Genomic DNA, 22135 nt, shown 5'->3' with positions numbered 1-22135 from the left:
GGCCTCTAGGGCCATCCCTAGACCTAACCAGCCGCCGGCCGGCCCATTCTTCCAGCACAGCTTCTAAGGCCCAGCCTCTCCCCTTGCTAACCCTACGCCATCTCGCTCCCTTCCCCCGGTCCCTCTCGCGCCACCAGGGACAGAGCACCCGCTCTCGATCCCCTCCTCTTTCCCTCGTCTCCTCCCTCAGGCCGTCACCATGCATAGAAGACGGAGCCCGATCCCCATGGCCACGCACCCCCACGCCCGGTGCCTCTGTCGGCGACCTCCGCCGCCTTGAAGCCTCTGCTTCTCCTCGCTGGCAGGACTCCTGCGCCTCCTCCATGGCCCTCCTCCTCCGGCCTCCTTGTCGCCCTGCCATGGAGGCCGAGCTCGAAGCTCCAGCCGCCCCTACCGGCAACCAGCACCGCCGTGGACATCCCCTCCGCTGCTACCACTGCCCACCGGCGACCTCCACTGCCTCCCTGTCAGGGACCTGGCGGGCTCCCTCCGTCGCCGGCACCCTGTAGCTCCCGCCGTCCTTCGCCCTCTGTAGCGCTGCTGCCCGTCCAAGGTTGCCACCTTGTGTGCACCACCATGCCTAGCCGGCTGCATCCAGCCCCCGTTCGCGACCGCACCAAGTCCAGCAAAGCATTGCCTAACCCTTCTCCGCTTCCTTCACATGAAGCCTCTTCCACGAGCTCCCTGTCACCTGCGTCGTCTACGTGCTGCTGCCCCGCTGCCCTTGTTGTCATTGCCAGGCCACTGAATCCAGGTAGCAGGGCCGCATTCGCGGATCCCTTTCGCCAAGTACCACGACCGGTGAAGACCAAGACAGAGACCTCCTCGAGCAGGAGCGTTTTTGGGATCGTCAAGACCACCTCAAGTTCGACTATTCTTTGTCGCCCCGACCGAGACCGATAAGTACCACTATGACCATCGCTCGCCAAGACCGACCCCGAAAGGCTCGGATTCGTCACGTGTGCAACGGCCCATGTACAACTACGCGGACTCGCCAAGTACCACTTCATGTCGGCAAGACCCGCAAGTCAGACCGCGAACGATCGACGACTTGTGGACCATGTACAACGTGAGGCACCGAACACCCGGGTAGCACAAATGCCAAGTACCCCAGATACCACTTGGACGTCAAGTACCGTCGACCCTCGAAGACTCTGTGGATGTCAAGTCCCTCGCCGTGATCCCGAACATCTACAGAAAAATTGTACAACTAAGAACGTGAACGACTACCGCCGCCAAGATCACGAGTACCTCTACCGTCATCATGTACCCCTACTTCCACTACCGAACGTCCCGAGAACATCTACTTCCCCTACACCGCATCGAACTTGAACCCCTCCGATAACGCACGCTTTGAAGGTATAACCTCGAGACGACGCCCATGAACGAATGAATGCATGTTGTATGAGATGCACCCTTGTTCGATAACGTCGCCCCTCTTTTTGCCTTGCCACCGACATGTGGGAACTCGGTATCCGAGAGCACCCCACCTTCTATCGCATGTCACTCTCCCGCCGCACTTTCGTTTGCACCGGGATCTCAATCGAGTTACCGGAACCGATATGTTGCCGTGGCATCATTTTCGGATTCGTTGTCGTGGCACCCCTTTTCTTTCCACCACGGTGACAAATGCTTCATAATGCTCTTGTCAACTTTTTATAAAAATTGCATAAACGTGTTCATGTCATCCGCATCTTGGTAAGAACAATTAAAATGTGTAAATTGTTGTTGCAATAAATTACTAAGGCATATGGGGATTTACCGAATTCGTTATTTGTTATATCTGGCCCCATTTAAATTGTTTAGGTGATGTAGTTTTGTTATGCCTCACTTCTTGCCATGTTTAACAACATTTAATATTGTTGAGTACCTAACCGGGAGTGAACTAAATAATGGAATCTGGTGTTTTGTCAATATGCATCCCGATGCATATTGAGCTCCACTTAAATTGTAGTGTTGTTTGTGCACTTTGCCATGCCATGCCTCATTAAACCAGACATGCATCATACTTGGTTGTGCATCATGCCATGTTCATGTGGTGGTTGTTTACTATGTTGTGTGCTTCTTTCCGGTGTTGCTTCTTTGGGTTGGTTCCGATAACGTCGCGTTTGTGAGGACCCGTTCGACTACGTCCGTTTGTCTTCCTCATGGACTCGTTCTGCTTCCTTAAGGGATCTCAGGCAAGATGACCATACCCTCGAAATCACTTCTATCTTTGCTTGCTAGTTTCTCGCTCTTTTTCTATGCCTATGCTACGATAGCTACCACATGCTTATCATGCCTCCGATATTGCGAAGCCAAGCCTCTAACCCACCTTGCCCTAGCAAACCATTGTTTGGCTATGTTACCGCTTTGCTCAGCCCCTCTTATAGCATTGCTAGTTGCAGGTGAAGATTTGAGTTTGTTCCTTGTTGGAACATGGATATTTTGTTGGGATATCACAATATCTCTTATTTAATTAATGCATCTATATACTTGGTAAAGTCTGGAAGGCTCGGCCTTATGCCTGGTGTTTTGTTCCACTCTTGCCGCCCCAGTTTCCGTCATATCGGTGTTATGTTCCCGGATTTTGCGTTCCTCACGTGGTTGGGTTATAATGGGAACCCCTTGACAGTTCGCCTTGAAAAAAACTCCTCCAGCAAGGCCCAACCTTGGTTTTTACCATTCGCCACCTAGCCTTTTTCCCTTGGGAGTCGCGCATCCCGAGGGTCATCTTTATTTTAACCCTCCCCCCCCGGGCCAGTACTTGTCTAAGTGTTGTTCCAAACTAGAGCCCCTTGCAGCGGCACCTTGGGGAAACTCGAGGGCTGGTTTTAGTTGTACGGGTTGCTTATCCAGTGTTGCCCTGAGAACGAGATATGTGCAGCTCCTATCGGGATGTCGGCGCATCGGTTGGTCTTGCTGGACTTGTTTTACCATTGTCGAGGATGTCTTGTAACCGGGATTCCGAGCCTGATCGGGTCTTCCCGCTAGAAGGAATATCCTTCGTTGACCGTGAGAGCTTGTGATGGGCTAAGTTGGGACACCCCTGCAGGGATTTGAACTTTCGAAAGCCGTGCCCGCGGTTATGGGCAGATGGGAATTTGTTAATATCCGGTTGTAGAAAACCTGAAGTTGACCTTAACTAAAATACATCAACCGTGTGTGTTACCCTGATGGTCTCATTCCGGCGGAGTCCGGGAAGTGAACACGGTGTTGGAGTTATGCTTGACGTAGGTTGTTCTAGCATCACTTCTTGATCATAGTTCTCCGTTCATGCTTTGCCTTCTCTTCTCGCTTTCTTTTGCGAACAGGTTAGCAACAATATATGCTAGTCGCTTGCTGTAGCTCCACATATTACCTTTTACCAGTCCTATAAGCTTAAATAGTCTTGATCACGAGGGTGTAAGATTGCTGAGTCCCCGTGACTCACAGATACTTCCAAAACCAGCTAGAAGGTGCCGTTCAACCGTGCAGGTGACGCAACCGAGCTCAAGGAGGAGCTCTATGAAGATCTTGTCCTTTGTGTTGTTTTGTTCTAGTCGATCAGTAGTGGAGCCCAGTTGGGGTCGATCGGGGATCTGTGTAGCTTTTGGGGTAGTCTTTTTTTATTTTGGTTCCATAGTCGGACCTTGATTGTATCTGTTTGATGTAATGCTTTATTCATGTAATTGTGTGAAGTGGCGATGGTAAGCCAACTATGTATCCCTTTCCCTTATGTATTACATGGGTTGTGTGAAGATTACCTCACTTGCGACATTGCTTTCAATGCGGTTATGCCTCTAAGTCGTGCTTCGACACGTGGGAGATATAGCCGCATCGAGGGCGTTACAAAGATCAGGGACTAATCTACTATTTACAGGGACTAAATGGTGAAGAAAACTACTGCAAAAAGGTCCCTGGCCACGTGGCGGCTCCTGGCTGGCCGAGCAGCGTCCGCTGCGGAGACTATACGGCGAACGGCCGCCAAATAAGAAAAAAAACAACGACGGTGGCTAAATAAAGAAAACCGACGCTTAGTTTAAATAAACCGCACGGTCTAAGTGAACCGTGGTTAACCGCGTACCTCTTCACGAAAATAAAAAAACCGGACCTAATCTAATCTGGGCCGTGGATCTTCGATCTAACGAACGAGGGGAGGTGCAGCGGCTTACAGCTGCTGGCGACGTCGGCGACGAGCAAAGGACGGCGGCGTGGCGTTGGTGACGGAGGGGGCGGCGGCTGTGGTGGTCCTCGCCGACGGGGAAGAAGACGGGGAGGTGCGGCGCATCGAGGGCATCCAGATGGTGGCGTCGGGGTGTGTCGGCGGCGTCCGAACGGGGCGGGGCGAAGACGGCGGCCTTCGGTGCTCCGGCGGCTCCGGCATCGATGGTGCGGCATCTCCGACGGGATCTAGGGGCAAAAATAGTGTCAAAAGTATACGCCTCGGCGGGCTAAGAAGTTGTACAGAAAAAGGAAGGGTCAGAGAGGTCTACGGGCGACGAACTGCTCCGGTGAGGTGCGCGGCTCTGGCGAGATGCGAACGGGAAGCGCGGCGGCTGTGAGCGGCGTGGGGAGAAGAGGGACGGCGAGGTCGACAGAGGGGAACTCGGGGCATTTATAGGCGAGGGGAGGGCGTGCGGCTGCCGCGGATACGCATATCCTTGAGGGCCTCACCCGGCGGTTGCGGGAGCGCGGCGGCGAGCTCACCCGAGCGAGGAAAGCGGGAGGTTGGGGGAGATGAGGTGGCGCGGGGCCCACCAGTCAGTGGCAACGGCGTTAGCGAGCGAGGGGGGTTGCAGGCGGTCGACTGGTGCGGGGGATTTCGGGCACGCGGGCAGCCTTGGGCCGAAATGGCCAGCTGGGCCGGTCGGGCGCTCCTGGGCCGAACCTGGTTTCGGTCCAGGCTGCGTGCGTGTTTTTTTTCCTGGAGACTAAAGTGCTCATAACTAATTCAAAAGAATTTCTGAAAACACCAAATAAATTTCTAAATTAACTACGTAATATTTAGAGCCTAATGAACATTAACTTAAGCACAGAACATTTTGAAAATACTTTTCCTAATGCAACTAATGCACTTTTTGCAAATAAAATAAATACCAAACAACTCCAAAACTTAAAGTAATATTCAAAATAAAATTTCCCACTCTTTTTACATTTTGAGGAAGTCATCTTATCCCCTCTCATTTGTTTTTGTCGGGTGGAAAACTATTATTTGAATATTTCAAAAACTCCAAAATGCAAAGAAATATGATATGCATTGAATGATTCTATTAACATCCAAATGGGTAAAAATTGGGATGTTACATTGGGCCAATAATAGTTCTTGGAGAGCGTAGCGAATGTCTTGTCGCGTCCAACATGTCCCATTAGTCCTCAGCCATGAGATTCTTGCAAAAGTAGCAAACGAAGAGAAGACTCGGGGATGCAAAGTTTCTTAGCTCTCATAAAATAGTCATCTTTGATGTAATAGCGTTCCCATGATGTATGCGTCAAACATTTGGCATAAGGAATAGCAAAAGTAGGATCATACGCATGCAAGTCTTTTATGTGCTCAACGCCAATGACATCCAATTCAAGTTGAGTAACAAGTATGCATATGCGGGAAAGAGCGTCCGCCACAACACTTTCCTTACCCTTAATGTACTTGATGATATAAGGAAATGACTCAATGAATTCAATCCACATGGCATGACACTTGTTCAACTTAGTTTGACCATTAAGGTATTTAAGTGTTTCATGGTCAGTATGGATGATAAATTCATGAGGGCGAGGATAATGTTCCCATTCATACAGAACTCGCACTAAAGCATATAGCTCCTTGTCATAGATAGGGTAATTGAGTTGCGCTCCAGAAAGTTCCTCACTAAAGTAAGCTACGGGGCGCTTCTCTTGCGTTAACACACCTCCTACCACTAGCATCGCAATGAATCTCAAAGGGTTTGTCAAAGTTGGGTAATGCAAGCACGGGAGCATGAGTAAGCAAATTCTTAAGCTCATTGAATGCGGTATCTTCGGATGGTCCCCAAACAAAGGGTGCATTCTTCTTACTCAAAGCATGCAAAGGTGAAGCGATGGTGCTGAAGTCCTTCACAAATATATGGTAGAAACCGGCTAAACCAAGGAAACTACGCACTTGTTGCAAGTTGGTTGGTTGAGGCCAATTCTTAATAGCATTGATCTTATATTCATCAACATGAACACCCTTAGAAGACACGACAAAACCCAAGAAAACAAGCTTGTCAACACCGAAAAGGCATTTCTCCATATTAGCAAAAAGGTGCTCTTTCCTAAGAGTTTGTAGCATAGTCTTAAGGTGGGTTACATGATCTTTGAGAGATTTGCTAAACACAAGAATATCATAAAAGTAGACCACAACAAATACACCAATATAGGGTCGGAAAACAAAATGCATGAGTCGCATGAAAGTACCGGGTGCTTCGGATAAACCCATTGGCATAACAAGCCATTCACATAAGCCAAACTTGGTCTTAAATGTGGTTTTCTATTCATCACCTTCTTGGATGCGTATTTGATAGTAGCCACTTTTAAGGTCAATTTTAGAGAAAATTGTGTCTCCGCTAAGCTCATCAAGCATATCATCTAGGCGTGGAATAGGGTAACGATAACACACAGTAATAGCATTGATAGGACGACAATCAGAACACATGCGAAATGTACCATCTTCCTTGGGAACAAGGATTACTGGGATGACACCAGGGATTAAACTTTCTCGTACATGGCCGTTGTCGATGAGTTGTTGTACTTGCCGTTGGATCTCCTTAGTTTCCTCGGGGTTGACACAGTAGGGAGCCTTGTTAGGAACTGGAGCTCCGGGGATGAGGTCGATTCGGTGCTCAATTCCTCGTAGAGGAGGTAGACCCGGAGGTAGCTCGTTAGGGAAAACATCTTGGAATTCCTGCAATAGAGAAGATTGCACTAAAGGTAGATTGTGAGAGGTGTTAGCTTTTGGTGCCTCGTCCTTGCACAAAAGGACATAGTGCATGACACTAGATGGGTTCACACACACTTCTCTTATCTCACTTTTTGTGGCAAATAGAACTAAGTTCTTCTTTTCGCTCATCGTGGAGGCACTCATTTTGGTCTTGTGGCACTCACTCTCTTTTTGGTGGTTCTTTATCTCACCATTCTCTCCACGATGGGTGGTTTACTTGTCAGCGGTCACTTGGCTTGGAGACATAGGGTGAAGTACGTACTCCTTTCCTTTCATCTTGAAGATATAGTGATTCGTACGGCCGTTTTGGATGACACCTCGGTCAAATTTCCATGGTCGCCCAAAAAGAAGGTGGCAAACGGTTATTGGAACGACATCACACTCCAAAGTGTCTTCGTATGCTCCGATTTTGAAGGACACTTGCACTCTATGCTCGACTTGGATAGTGCCAAAGTCGCTAAGCTATTGAACTTTGTAGGGATGTGGGTGCTTCATCTTGACCAATTGGAGCTTGGAGCATAGTTCTTCACTCGCTAAGTTATGGCAACTCCATCCATCGATGATGACCTTGATGGACCTTCCATTGATGCCAGCCTTGGTATGAAAGATATGGCATCTTTGGTCTTCTTCTTGTTTATGTTGAAGAGTCAAGACCCTGGAGACAACTAGAGCGGGGCTTGAATCTTCATCACAAAAGACTTGTTCTTCTTCATCTTTGTTCACTTGCCGGTGCATGGCTACTTGCTCGAGTGCTTCCATTTCTCCTTCACCTATGGAGTCATAGGTACCATCATCGTTGAGGATCATGGTGCACTTGTTTGTACACTCAAAGGACTTGTGGCCTCGGCCTCCGCATGTGAAGCATTTGAAGGAACTTGTCTTGACGGTCTCATCGGTTGGGGTAGAGGATGATGAAGCTCTTGGCTTGAAGTTGCTTGTTGTAGGAGGATGACTTGAGGTTGTCAAAGCTTTCTTGAAACTCGACTTGTCGGCATTGCTTGTAGATGGCTTGGTTGAGGTAGAAGGTGTTGGAGTCGTTGAGGCTTGGTTGTTGGAGAATCCATAGGACTTGGATGAGAACTTGGCATACTTGAAGTCATCTTACACTTGACATTCCGCTTTGGTAGCTTGATGCACTAGCTCGATGAGGTTCGAGTATGATTGGCAGTCGGCGATCTTCTTGATAGGTTGATTGAGTCCATTCAAGAAATGTGCCATGGTTTTCTCACGATCTTCCGTGACATTAGCTCGTATCATGGCAATCTCCATTTCCTTGTTGTATTCTTCAACTCTCTTGGTTCCTTGCTTGAGTAGCTGGAATTTCTTGAAGAGGTCGCAGTTGTAGTAGGTTGGCACAAAGCGTGCTCTCATGACATCCTTCATTTGCGCCCAAGTGGTGATGGGTGGTTCACCTCTTACCTCTCGATGCTCAATGACTTGTTCCCACCAAATGAGGACATAGTCTTGGAACTCGAGGGATGCCATAGCAATCTTCTTCTCTTCCTCATAGTTGTGCAAGCGGAAGATTTTGTCGACCTTCAATGCCCATGAAAGGTACTCTTCGGGATCATTGCTTCAGTTGAACTTGGGCATGGTGAACTTAAGCCTGCCGTATCTTTGTTCTTCATTGTGTTGGGGTCAGGGATGATGACATCCTTGACGAGGAGGATCATCTCTCTCAACTTGCTCTTGTCGTGGAGGATTTCCAATGTCTTCTTGCTCTTGGTGAACTTGAGGTTCTTGGCGAGGAGGTTGTGGAACTTGACGATGCAATCGAGCTTGATAGTTCCTCTCTTGAACTTCTTCGCGAAGTGCTTCTTGTTGTTCACGAGCTTGTCGGTTGCGTGTGGCTACGGCTCGACTTGAATCTCGGAGGGCACATTGCGCCTCAAGTGCTTGAGCTTCTCGCAATTGTTGTTCTTGACGTTGTGCCTCGGCATCTTGTGTATCTTGGTGTAGTTGCGCTCACTCTTCCTCTTCATGTTGGCGTTGGCGTTGCCGTTCTCGTGCTTGCGCAAAAGTAGCTTGGTTTTGACGGTGCTGGTGCTCTTGAGAGCTGTTTTCATGTAGAGGGTTGCGGTTTGCTTGACGATCTTGGCGCGCGGCATGTCGAATAGTATTCGATGTCGATGTACTTGAGCCAGAGATGGTGTAGTCGGAGTGTCGACTTGAGCGGCTCCGTCTTGATGAGGATGAAGTGGAAGAAGAGCGGTTGAGCAACAAAGCGCGAATCTCGTCCATTCTTGCATCATTCTCTTGCTTGTGGTCATCGGGCTTGTTGTTGAAATACTCTGTTGTACGTTTCTCGGAGAGTCGCAAGTCGGCGGTGAGGTCATCAATGCGCTCACTCATTGCTTGTTGCTCTTGATGCAAAGCACGTTGTGCACCAGAGAGGTGGCTCTTTGTGACGTAGGAGGACATGTCGTCATCTTGCTCGATGAAGAGTGGGTTGGTAGAAGTACTTTGCCTATCCATCATTCCAAGCAAATATTTGCCTATCCATCATTCCAAGCAAATATGTGAGTGGGAGAAAGAGAAGAACTTATACCAAATGTACCTTGACCGATGTTGAAGATGGATCAATGATCACTCAATGTGGAACAAGGAAATAGCACAATTGGTACCAATTCTTGTTGGTTTCTCACATCTACACAAGTAAAAGCTTATGGTGGAGATCAGTTAGGATGGTGGCACAAAATTTGATGCAATTGTTAGTGAGCTTCAATAATGTTGGAAAAGATTCACAAATTTGCAATGCAACCAGTAGACCAATAACAAGATATGGTACACGGAAACACACACGCAAAGAGATAAATGGGGTCGTGCAACCAAGGAATGAGCCAAAATGTGGAATCCACAAAAATGCTCTTATTGCACAACACTAGGGAGACGCTAGCACAATTGCACAATAGGCGGATACGAAGACTTGTGCACAACCTATGAAGCAAAACTGCAACGGCTTCTATCCCAAGTATGCTTTATGTATGGTATTCCGATGATATGATCCAAGATGATCTAGTATGACAATCTTAATGTAGTGTGATGCCATGGTTCTTGCTTAAAAGATCTTTGCTTATCTTTCCCTTTTGCTTAAAAGCTTTTTTGGCTCTTTCTCTTTTGAGCTCTTTTCTCATGCAAATGTTTCACGAACCAAGATAGCAATTGCGTATGTGATGACAACTTTGTGACACAAAAGATGATACCAAGATATGGACCAATGATATTATATATATGCAATGGGAAGTATGATCACTAATGTGCACAAGTGAAGTTGCTGGCAATACTCAAAGGCTAGTCTCGATGGGTAAGATAGGCAAAATTGGGCTATGATGGCTATCAATGTAATGGCAAGAATGATGTATCACGATACCAAGATGAAGTTATCGTTTCTTGCTTACGGTATGGTGTCAAAATGGTGTAGTGGTTGTTGTCGATGATGCGTCTGTGGCGAAGATGAGCGGCGATGATGTCGATGCTGAACCATAGCTGAATGGCCGAAACACAATATGACACAGAACCGCAACTCAAATTCTCAAAACAAAACGTGACAAAATTGTCGGAGTTGGTAGTGGTAAGCGATGGTGGTATATGTGGGAAATGGTGGTACTATGCGGAAGTGGTGGTGTTATGCGGAAGTGTATGTGGGCACCGGGACAAAATTTGGCGAAATTTGGATGGAAAACGGGGCGGTGGATGGAAGTGATGTTGTCAGGGGCCGGATGTCTAGGCTCTGGATCAGTGGACGAACTCGAGGAACTCCGCGTGGAAAGTGGCAAATTGGGGCAAAATTCGGGGGATTTTGTGGATGGAAATTGGGAAAAAGATGGGGGAAAACTAGATTTACCTACAAGACATGAAATCCGTGGATCAAATCCAACAAAACTTAATCGCACCAACAAATAACAAAAAAAATTGGGGCTATTTTTGTGCGGAATTTTTGAATTAGGGACAAAATCAACAAAACAAGGCTAGAAAACACAACGGGGAGGCTCCGAAATCGTGATGTAGGGTGGAACCCTAGATGGCCGATCTTTCACAAAAGGAGTGGACCCCGTGAAGAACATGAAGAACACGAAGAACATGAGGGGAAACACGAGAGAATCACTCAAACCAACAAGAACAACCACACATATGCTAGATCCAAGTACACATAGAGATCACATGATCCAAAGTCAATAAGGGATGATACAATGGGTAACCGGTTCTTCTCCGTGAGAAGGTCTTGATGGGGGTCTTCTCCGTGAAGGAGGTCTTGAATCCAATGTGCATCTTCCCTGAAGAGGGGCTGCGGTCTCTCTCAAGGAGTAGATCCGTATGGATGAGCAAAGCTCTATCTCTAAATGAGCTAAACCAATGCTAACCCTAGAAAGATGGAGCTAGAAAGATGGAGGAGGAGGAGTATATATAGTCTAGGTGGGAGAATGGGTACACGGGCCTCGGGCCCTTACACTGTACGCAGACAGGGGAGGCCAGATGTCCGGGCGTCGGGCCAGATGTTCGGGCTTTCGCGAGGGGCCGGATGTCGGGGCTGTCGGGGCTGGCCTTGACGCCCTGGATGGAGGGTGTCGTATTTCCGGGCTTCGGGCCGGATGTCTAGGGTGAGCCGGATGTCCGGACTAGGGCCGGATGTCCGGGGCCTGTAGGTACTTGGCGGCTAGGCAGCTGCTGCTCCAGGGGCCGGATGTCCGGGGCCATGGCTGGATGTCCGGGGCCTAAAAGCTATTCTTGACTCCTTCCGTTGGTTCTCTTCATCCGTGAACTTGGGGACTTGTCCGTCTTCATGTGCATCTTTGGGAGGATCCTCTTGGTACCTAATCATGCACAACATCTCGGACTTAGGTAGTAACCATGTCTCGAGTGGATCATATGTGATATCACTAAGGAAGCAAGTCACCTCGGTCTTGAGAGCTCTAGCTCTAGCTCGTGTCATAGGTCCTCTTGGCACTTCGTTAGACGATGGAAGGTCCATGGGGATGACCGTAGGATGCTCCGCATCATTATATTCATGCCCCAATCATGAGCTCTCAAGAGAAATTATTATTCGGAATTTTTATGCTCGGCTTGCTCATAATGATCAATCCATGCTCGATACTTCTTGTAATGGTTCTTATATGTACAAGACTATTTAATTAAAATGGGATTTATTGGAAAGAATTAAATGCAACTCCGAAGATTGGGAGCTTGACAAAGGTAAGGAGTAAGGTATAAAACCTTATGTTTGATTGTGTTAAATCTTTGATGATACCAATGCTTTTCATGAATTTAGCACTAAATATGAACTTGACTCTGAGATAGCAGCTTCTTTCTGTGACTCATTTGCTATGGAGAAGTTGTTTAAATATCATCCTCCTATTGAAGTAAAAGTAGTAGAACCTGTTAAAGCTGAAGAAGAAACTATTACTTATAATGTTGATCCTATTATTCCTACTGCTTACATTGAAAAGCCACCCTTTCCTTTTAGGATAAAAGAACATGATAAAGCTTCAGCTATGGTTTGTAAGAGTTATACTAGAACACCTACACCCCCTAAACAAATTAAAGTTGAACCTAGTATTGATATGGTTAAAGATCTCTTGGTCGATAATATTGATGGGCATGTTATTTACTTCTGCGATGAAGCTGCTAGAATTGCCAAACCTGATGATGAAGATAAACATAGACCTATTGTTGGCACGCCTGTTGTTTCTATTAAGATAGGAGATCACTATTATCATGGCTTATGTGATTTGGGTGCTAGTGAAAGTGCAATTCTCTTTACTCTATATCAAGAAATTATGAGTGATATTGCACCTTCTGAAATAGAAGATATTGATGTTACTATTAAGCTTGCCAATGGAGAAACTATTTCACCAATTGGGATTGTTAGAGATGTTGAAGTCTTGTGTGGGAAAATAAAATACCCTGCTGATTTTCTTGTTCTTGGTTCCCCACAAGATGATTTGTGTCCCAATATATTTGGTGGACCTTTCTTAAACACTTTCAATGCTAAGATAGATTGCAAGAAAGAAACTGTTAGTGTGAATTTCGAGGATGTGGCTCGTGAGTTTAATTTTTCCAAATTTCGTAGACAAACTCGTGATAAAGAATTTCCTAAAGATGAAATTATTGGTCTTGCTTCTATTCCCGTGCCTCCCACTGACCCTTTAGAACAATATTTTCTAGACCATAAAAATGATATGTTCATGGGTGAAAGAAATGAAATAGATGAGATAGTCTTTAATCAAACGCCTGGAGAGACTCTTGGAGATCCTCTACCACCCAAGAGTGATCTTGTTTTTGATCTTAAACAATTAACTGATAGTTTGAAATATTCTTATCTTGATGAAAAGAAGATATATCATGTTATTATTAGTGCTAACCTTTCAGAGCATGAAGAAAAGAAATTATTGAGAACTCTGAAGAACCACTGTGCCGCTATTGGATATACTTTGGATGATCTTAAGGGCATTAGTCCCACTCTATGTCAGCACAAAATTAATATGGAACCTGACGCTAAACCAGTTGTTGATCACCAACGATAGTTAAATCCTAAGATGAAGGAAGTGGTAAGAAGTGAAATATTAAAGCTTTTGGAAGCAGGTATAATTTATCCTATTGCTGACAGTAGATGGGTAAGTCATGTTCATTGTGTCCCTAAGAAGGGAGGCATTACTATTGTTCCCAGTGATAAGAATGAATTTATTCCACAAAGAATTGTTACAGGTTATAGAATGGTAATTGATTTGAGAAAATTAAACAAAGCTACTAGGAAAGATCATTATCCTCTACCTTTTATTGATCAAATTCAAGATAGATTATCCAAACATACACACTTTTTTCTTTCTAGATGGTTATTCTGGTTTTTCTCAAATATCTGTGTCACAAGAGGATCAAGAAGAAACTACTTTTACATGCCCTTTTGGTAACTTCGCTTATAGACATATGCCTTTGGGTTATGCAATGCACCTACTACCTTTCAAAGAGGTTTTCATGAATGATTTCTCCATTCATGAAACTTCTTTTGATGGTTGCTTAAGCAACCTTGATCGAGTTTTGCAGAGATGGGAAGAAACTAATCTTGTCTTGAATTGGGAGAAGTGCCACTTTATGGTTAATGAAGGTATTGTCTTGGGGCATAAAATCTCTGAAAGAGGTATTGAAGTTGATAAAGCTAAAGTAGATGCTATTGAAAAAATGTCGTTCCTAAAGATATCAAAGGTATAAGAAGTTTCCTTGGTCATGCTTGTTTCTATAGGAGATTTATCAAAGAGTTATCTAAAATTTCTAGGCCTCTCACTAATCTCTTGCACAAAGATGGTCCATATGTTTTTTATGATGATTGTGTAGAAGCATTTGAAATTCTTATGAAAGCCTTAATTTCTGCACCAATTGTTCAACCACCTGATTGGAACCTGCCCTTTGAAATTATGTGTGATGCTAGTGATTATGTTGTTGGTGTTGTTCTAGGACAAAGAGTTGATAAGAAATTAAATGTTATCCATTATGCTAGTAAAACTCTAGACAATGCTCGAAGAAATTATGCTACTACTGAAAAAGAATTTCTAGCAGTTGTGTTTGCTTGTGATAAGTTCAAATCTTATATTGTTGATTCCAAAGTAACTGTTCACACCAATCGTGCTTCTATTAAATATCTTATGGAAAACAAAGATGCTAAACCTAGAGTTATTAGATGGGTTCTCCTGCTACAAGAATTTGATTTGCATATTATTGATAGATAGGGAGCTGAGAACCCCGTAGCAGACAACTTGTCTAGGTTAGAAAATGTTCTTGATGACCCACTACCTATTGATGATAGCTTTCCTGATGAACAACTAGTTGTCATAAATGTTTCTCATAGTACTCCATGGTATGCTGATTACGCTAATTACATTGTTGCTAAATTTGTACCAGCTAGTTTCACATACCAACAAAGAAAAAGTTTTTCTATGATTTAAGACATTACTTTTGGGATGACGCATACCTTTAAAAAGAAGGAGTAAATGGTGGTATTAGATGTTGTGTACCTGAGCATGAATAGGAACCGATACTACACAAGTGTCACTCTGAGGCCTATGGAGGACACCATGCTAGAGACAGAACTACAAACAAGGTATTACAATCTGGTTTTTATTGGCCTACTCTCTTCAAAGATGCTCGTAAGTTTGTCTTATGTTGTGATGAATGTCATAGAATTGGTAATATTAGTAGACGTCAGGAAATGCCTATGAATTGTTCACTTGTTATTGACCCATTTGATGTTTGGGGATTTGATTATATGGGAATTTTTCCATCCTCTAATGGGCATACTCATATTTTAGTTGTTGTTGATTAAGTTACTAAGTGGGTAGAAGCTATTCCAACTAGTAGTACTGATCATAACACTTCTATTAAAATGCATAAAGAAGTTATTTTCCCAAGGTTTGGAGTCCCTAGATATTTAAGGATTGATGGTGGTTCACACTTTCTTCATGGTGCTTTCCGTGAATTGCTTTGCTAAGTATGATGTTAACCATAGAATTGCATCACCTTATCACCCTTAGTCTAGTGGTCAAGTAGAATTGAGTAATAGGGAAATAAAATTGATCTTGCAAAAGACTATTAAGAGATGTAGAAAGAATTGGTCTAAGAAACTTGATGATGCATTACGGGCTTATAGAACTGCATATAAAAACCTTATGGGTATGTCTCCATATAAAATAGTTTATGGAAAATCATGTCACTTACCTCTAGAACTAGAACTAGAACATAAAGCTTATTCGGCAATTAAAGAGCTCAATTATGATTTCAAACTTTCCGGTGAGAAGAGGTTATTTGACATTAGCTCTCTTGATGAATGGAGAACCCAAGCCTATGAGAATGCCAAATTTTTTAAAGAAAAAGTTAAAAAGATGGCATGACAACAGGATGCAAAAGCATGAATTTAATGTAGGTGACTATATCTTGCTATACAACTCTAATTTAAGATTTTTTGCAGGAAAACATCTCTCTAAATGGGAAGGGCCTTACATTGTCGAGGAAATTTATCGTTCTGGTGCCATCAAGATCAACAACGCCGAAGGCAATAACCCGAAGTTGGTAAACGTGCAAAGAATCAAACAATATATCTCAAGTACTCCCATAAATGTTGAAGCCAATATTATTAATACCATAACACCGGAGGAGTACATAAGGGAGACCTACCAAAACGCTCTAGAACCCCACCCCCCCACCCCGCCAAAGTGAATAGGTATGTGGTACGGTAAGTAAACCAACTCCAAAACTTTTCCAATGGCAATTTTACTCCGTTTTGGAATATTTAAAAAATTAGGAAAATAAAAGTAGTCCGAAAAGTGCACGAGGAGGCGACAAGCCTTGGGGGCACGCCTCACAGGCTTGTGGCCACCTCGTGTGCCCTTCGGACTCCGTTTTCTTGCAGAATACTTCTTTTGGTTGATAAAAATTTATTATATAATCTCCCGATGGTTTTGACCATCGTACCACGGCAAAATCCTATGTTATCGTTTCGAGCTATTTTTCTGACAGATCTAGATCACTATGATGTCCCCAAGCACTTCGAAGGACAAGTTATTCGAGAAGGTCATCAATCCCTACCTTGCGGAGGTGCTGCAACACCCTCAAACCATTGAGATGCATGAGGGTGTGCTGCACATCCGCGATGTTCAAGGTCCAAGGAGGACGGAAGCGTGGAGACAAGTCTCGAAGCAATGGAGCAGAAAGTCTTCAAGTGCCAAGGGATGGTGGAACGCGGACTCAACACCAATCACTAGATGATCACAAAATTTACCCGTGACCACAAGCTAGACACCAAGAACATCAGAGAGGTCATCTTCAAGCTTCACGAGAAAATCGAGCATCTCCAAGCTCAGATCAATGACCTGCAAAAGCAAAACTGTGAGTATGAATACAGATTTAAGAGGATGAGTTTGGCTCTAGATTTGAGGATCCCGGAGACTCGATCATCGTTTTACGACGGTGAACCTATGCCTTGTAAGACAGTGGAAAAGATTTCCGCATCATCATCAACACCATCATCACCATCTCCGAAGAAGGAAAATTGAGTATATAGGTATGGGCACTCCCCTTGGCTTGTGCCAAGCATGGGGGAGGTGCCCCGGTAGCATATCGCCATCACATCTTTAACTTTATCTTTTTCTCAGTTCGGGCCTTTTGGTAATATCTTGATCTAGTAGAATAAAAGTTTTTAGTATGATCTAGTCTTTGAGTTTTGCTTTGTGATCCATCTATGTAATCGAGTCCATGAGTTATATAATAAAGAGTAGTTTTGAGTTGAGGGCTTTTCTTTCTTGCTATGATCTTGAGAAAAAGAAAAAGGATAAAAGAAGTAAAAAGATTATATAATGATCTTATGGAGAGTGATAACTTCACATATAAATAGTATAATGTAAAAATTGTTGAGAGTTGACAAACATAGTTTTGGTCATTGTTGCAATTAATAGGAAGTAATAAAGAAAGAGAGGTTTCACATATAAATATGGTATCTTGGACATCTTTTGTGATTGTGAGCACTCAATAAAATATTACATGCTAAAAAGTTGATGTTGGACAAGGAAGGCAACGTAATGGGTTACGTTTTCTTATATCCGAATAGAAGTTATATTGTCATGGATCCTCCAATATGTTATGCTTTTTTATCATCCCATGCTAGCCAAATCTTTTGCACCAAGTAGAGATACTACTTGTGCATCCAAACATCCCCTAAACCAGTTTTGCCATGAGAGTCCACCATACCTACTTATGGATTGAGTAAGATCCTTCAAGTAAGTTGTCATCGGTGTCAGCAATAAAAATTGCTCTCTAAATATGTATGATCTTTTAGTGTGAAGAAAATAAGCTTTATACGAACTTGTGATATGGAAGAAATAAAAGCGATGGACTGCATAATAAAGTTCTCTATCACAAGCTGCAATATAAAGTGACATTCTTTTGCACTAAGATTTTGTGCATCCAACCATAAAAGCGCATGACAACCTCTACTTCCCTCTGCATAGGGCCTATCTTTTACTTTTACCTTTTACCCTCATACAAGAGTCATGGTGATCTTCACCCTTCCTTTTTACACTTTTTTCTTTTTGGTAAGCACTATGTGTTGGGGAAAGATCTAGATATATATACCCACTCGGATGTGAGTTATCATAAATTATTATTGTGGACATTACCCTTGAGGTAAAAGGTTGGGAGGCGAAGCTACAAGCCCCTATCATTCTCTGTGTCCGATTGAGGCTTCGAACTCATAAGTATCCCGTGAGTGTTAGCAATTGTGAAAGACTAAAAGATGGTTGAGTATGTGGACTTGCTATAAAAAAGCTCTTACATTGACTCTTTCCGATATTATGATAAATTGCAATTGCTTCAATGATAGAGATCACAGCTTGTTAGTTTTCAATAAGGTTTTTGATTCATACATTACCTTGTGAACAAATTGTTACTCTAGTATAAGAAATTATATGACAATATATGTTGTTGTTCTAAAGATGATCATGATGCCCTCATGTCCGTATTCTATTTTATCGACACCTCTATCTCTAAACATGTGGACATATTTATCTATTTTGGCTTTCGTTTGAGGACAGGCAAGGTCTAATCTTGGGGGAGTTGATATGTCCATTTTTCATCATGCTTTTATAATGATATTTCTTGCATTATGGGATGTTATTACACATTATGGTACAATACTTATGTCTTTTCTCTCTTATTTTACAAGATTTGCGTGAATAGGGAGAATGTCGGCAACTGGAATTCTGGACTGGAAAGGAGCAAATCTGAGAGACCTATTCTGCACAACTCCAAAAGTACTGAAAATTTTACAGATAATTATTTTGGAATATATAAAAAATTTGGGCGAAGAAAATACCTGAGGGGATCCACGAAGTGGCCACAAGCCTGGGCGGCACGCCCTACCCCCTAGGCGTGCCCCTAGGGCTTGTGGGCCCCCTGGCAGGTCCCCGATGTCCATCTTCTGCTATATGAAGGGTTTTTAGCTGAAACAAATCATAAGAAAACTTTCGGGACAAAGCGTCGCTAATAGGTCTCCAACGTATCTATAATTTTTTATTGTTCCATGCTATTATATTATCTGTTTTGGATGTTTAATGGGCTTTAATATGCTCTTTTATATTATTTTTGGGACTAACCTATTAACCGGAGGCCCAGTGCTAGTTTCTATCTTTTTGCCTATTTTAGAGTTTCGCAGAAAAGGAATACCAAATGGAATCCAAACGGAATGAAACCTTCGCGATGATCTTTCTTGGACCGAAATCAAACCAGGAGACTTGGAGTGGAAGTCTGAAACTCCGTGAGGCAGCCACGAGGCAGGAGGGCGCGCCTAGGGGGGTAGGGGGCCCCCCCCCCTTTGCCCCCCCCCCCCCCCGTAGCTCCACCTACGTACTTCTTTCGCCTATATATACTCTTATACCCTAGATCGATCGCATAGAGCCACAAAACCACTTTTCCACCGCCGCAACCTTCTGTACCCATGAGACCCCATCTTGGGGCCTTTTACGGCGATCTGCCGGAGGGGGAATCGATCATGGAGGGCTTCTACATCAACACCATAGACTCTCCGATGAGCGTGAGTAGTTTACCACAGACCTTCGGGTCCATAGTTATCAGCTAGATGGGTTCTTCTCTCTCTTTGATTCTCAATACAAAGTTCTCCTCGATGTTCATGGAGATATATTCGATTTAATATTCTTTTGCGGTGTGTTTGCCGAGATCCGATGAATTGTGGGTTTATGAACAAGATTATCTATGAATATTATTTGGTTCTTCTCTGAATTCTTATATGCATGATTTGATATCCTTGCAAGTCTCTTCGAATTATAGGTTTAGTTTGGCCTACTAGACTGATCTTTCTTGCAATGGGAGAAGTGCTTAGCTTTGGGTTTAGTCTTGTGGTGTCCTTTCCCAGTGAGTAGGGGCAACAAGGCACGTATTGTATTGTTGCCATCGAGGATAAAAAGATGGGGTTTATATCATATTGCTTGAGTTTATCCCTCTACATCATGTCATCCTGCTTAATGTGTTACTTTGTTCTTATGAACTTAATACTTTAGATGCATGCTGGATAGCGGTCGATGTGTGGAGTAATAGTAGTAGATGTAGAATTGTTTCAATCTACTTGACACGGATGTGATGCCTATATTCATAATCATTTCCTAGATATTCTCGTAATATGCGCTTTTCTATCAATTGCTCAATAGTAATTTGTTCACCCACCATAATACATGTTGTCTTGAGAGAATCCACTAGTGAAACCTATGGCCCTCGGGTCTCTTTCTTATTATATTGCGTCTCTTTTATTTACATCGCATCTCGTTTACTATTTTGCAATCTTTACTTTCCAATCTATACAGCAAAAATACCAAAAATATTTACTTTACTATCTCTACCAGATCTAACTTTTGTGAGTGACCGTTAAGGGATTGACAACCCCTTCATTGCATTGGTTGCAAGGTTCTTGATTGTTTGTGCAGGTACTAGGTGACTTGTGCGTTGTCTCCTACTGGATTGATACCTTGGTTCTCAAAACTAAGGGAAATACTTATGCTACTTTGTTGCATCACCCTTTCCTCTTCAAGGGAAAACCAACGCATGCTCAAGAGGTAGCAAGAATGATTTCTGGCGCCGTTGCCAGGGAGATCTACGCCAAGTCAAGACATACCAAGTACCCATCATAAACTCTTCTCCCTCGCATTACATTATTTGCCATTCGCCTCTCGTTTTCCTCTCCCCCACTTCTAAAATGATTATCGAAAACCTTTGCCTTTCTATCGCCATGGCCGAACCAAAATGGGCTATGGGTTTTCTCCCGGGTTTTAATACTTTGGATAGTCCCTCTATCCTTTCTAAGCTCACAAATAATGATGTTATGGGAAGACCTACCGGGATTATCGATGAGAGCTTGAATAATTTTGATGAAGATGATCCTAGAATTTTTCGTTATTTGCTTGATGTATCTATGAAAGATGCTTGGGATAGGCTATTAAGGATCTGAGTCAGCTATGTGACCTAATATCAAATTGAGATCTACTTAAAAAGTTTTTATGTTGGCTTACCTTCTTCTTTCAAGCAAGTTTTGGATTCTATTTTTCAAGAAGGTTTTCTTGAGGGGGATGCCATCGATACCTATGAAAATATGAAAGCTATATTTGGGCACCCCATGAGTGAAAAGGTTGAATCCACCTCTCTTCTGCGTTCTTATCAGAACGAAATTATCAAAGAGATGAAGGCTAGCTTAGATGCAAATTTTCGTGGTGTGCTTAATCTCTCTTCTAACATTAATGCCCACGTACTCGCACAAAATAGAAAGACAAGTGCTTTAGATAAGAAATTCTCTCTTTATCACCAAAAGGGAGAAGGTGGCAATACCTAGATCTATTCTTGTTTCTATGCCTAGCTAGGGGCATTAAATGATAGCGCTTGTTGGGAGGCAACCCAGTTTTATTTTTGTTCTTTACTTTTTGTTCCTGTTTAGTAATAAATAATTCATCTAGCCTTTTGTGCCATGTAAAGCCTTTAGGATCTTCTTGGGTGATTATTGTTTGATCTTGCTAATAAAAACAGAAAGTATGCACTCAAGAAAATAATTGTCATTTTTTTACTAGAGAGCGATTAAATACCAATTCCATGTGGAGTAGATCAATATACAAATTGTCCCGGTCATCCTATTTTTTCAAAAAAATTGGAGTTACACAAGTATTCGAAACCTACAGATTGCTACAAACTGTTCTGTTTTTGACAAATTCTGTTTTTCGCGTGTTGTTTGCTTATTTTGATGCATCTATGGCTAGTATCGGGGGGGGTATGAACCATTGAGAAGTTGGAATACAGTAGGTTTAACACCAATATAAATTAAGAATGAGTTCATTACAGTAACTTAAAGTGGTGGTTTATTTTCTTATACTAACGGAGCTCATGAGATTTTCTCTTGAGTTTTGTGTTGTGAAGTTTTCTAGTTTTTAGGTAAAGATTTGATGGATTTTGGAACAAGGAGTGACAAGAGACTAAGCTTGGGGATGCCCAAGGCACCCCAAGGTAAAATTCAGGGACAACCAAAAGCCTAAGCTTGGGGATGCCCCGGAAGGCATCCCCTCTTTCTTCTTCGTCTATCGGTAACTTTACTTGAGGCTATATTTTTATTCACCACATGATATGTGTTTTGCTTGGAACGTCTTGTATGATTTGAGTCTTTGCTTTTTAGTTTACCACAATCATCCTTGTTGT

Source organism: Triticum urartu, chromosome 7, assembly GCF_003073215.2.
Source record: "Triticum urartu cultivar G1812 chromosome 7, Tu2.1, whole genome shotgun sequence".
In the NCBI taxonomy this organism is placed as follows: Eukaryota; Viridiplantae; Streptophyta; class Magnoliopsida; order Poales; family Poaceae; genus Triticum; species Triticum urartu.
This window is presented reverse-complemented; position numbering follows the sequence as displayed.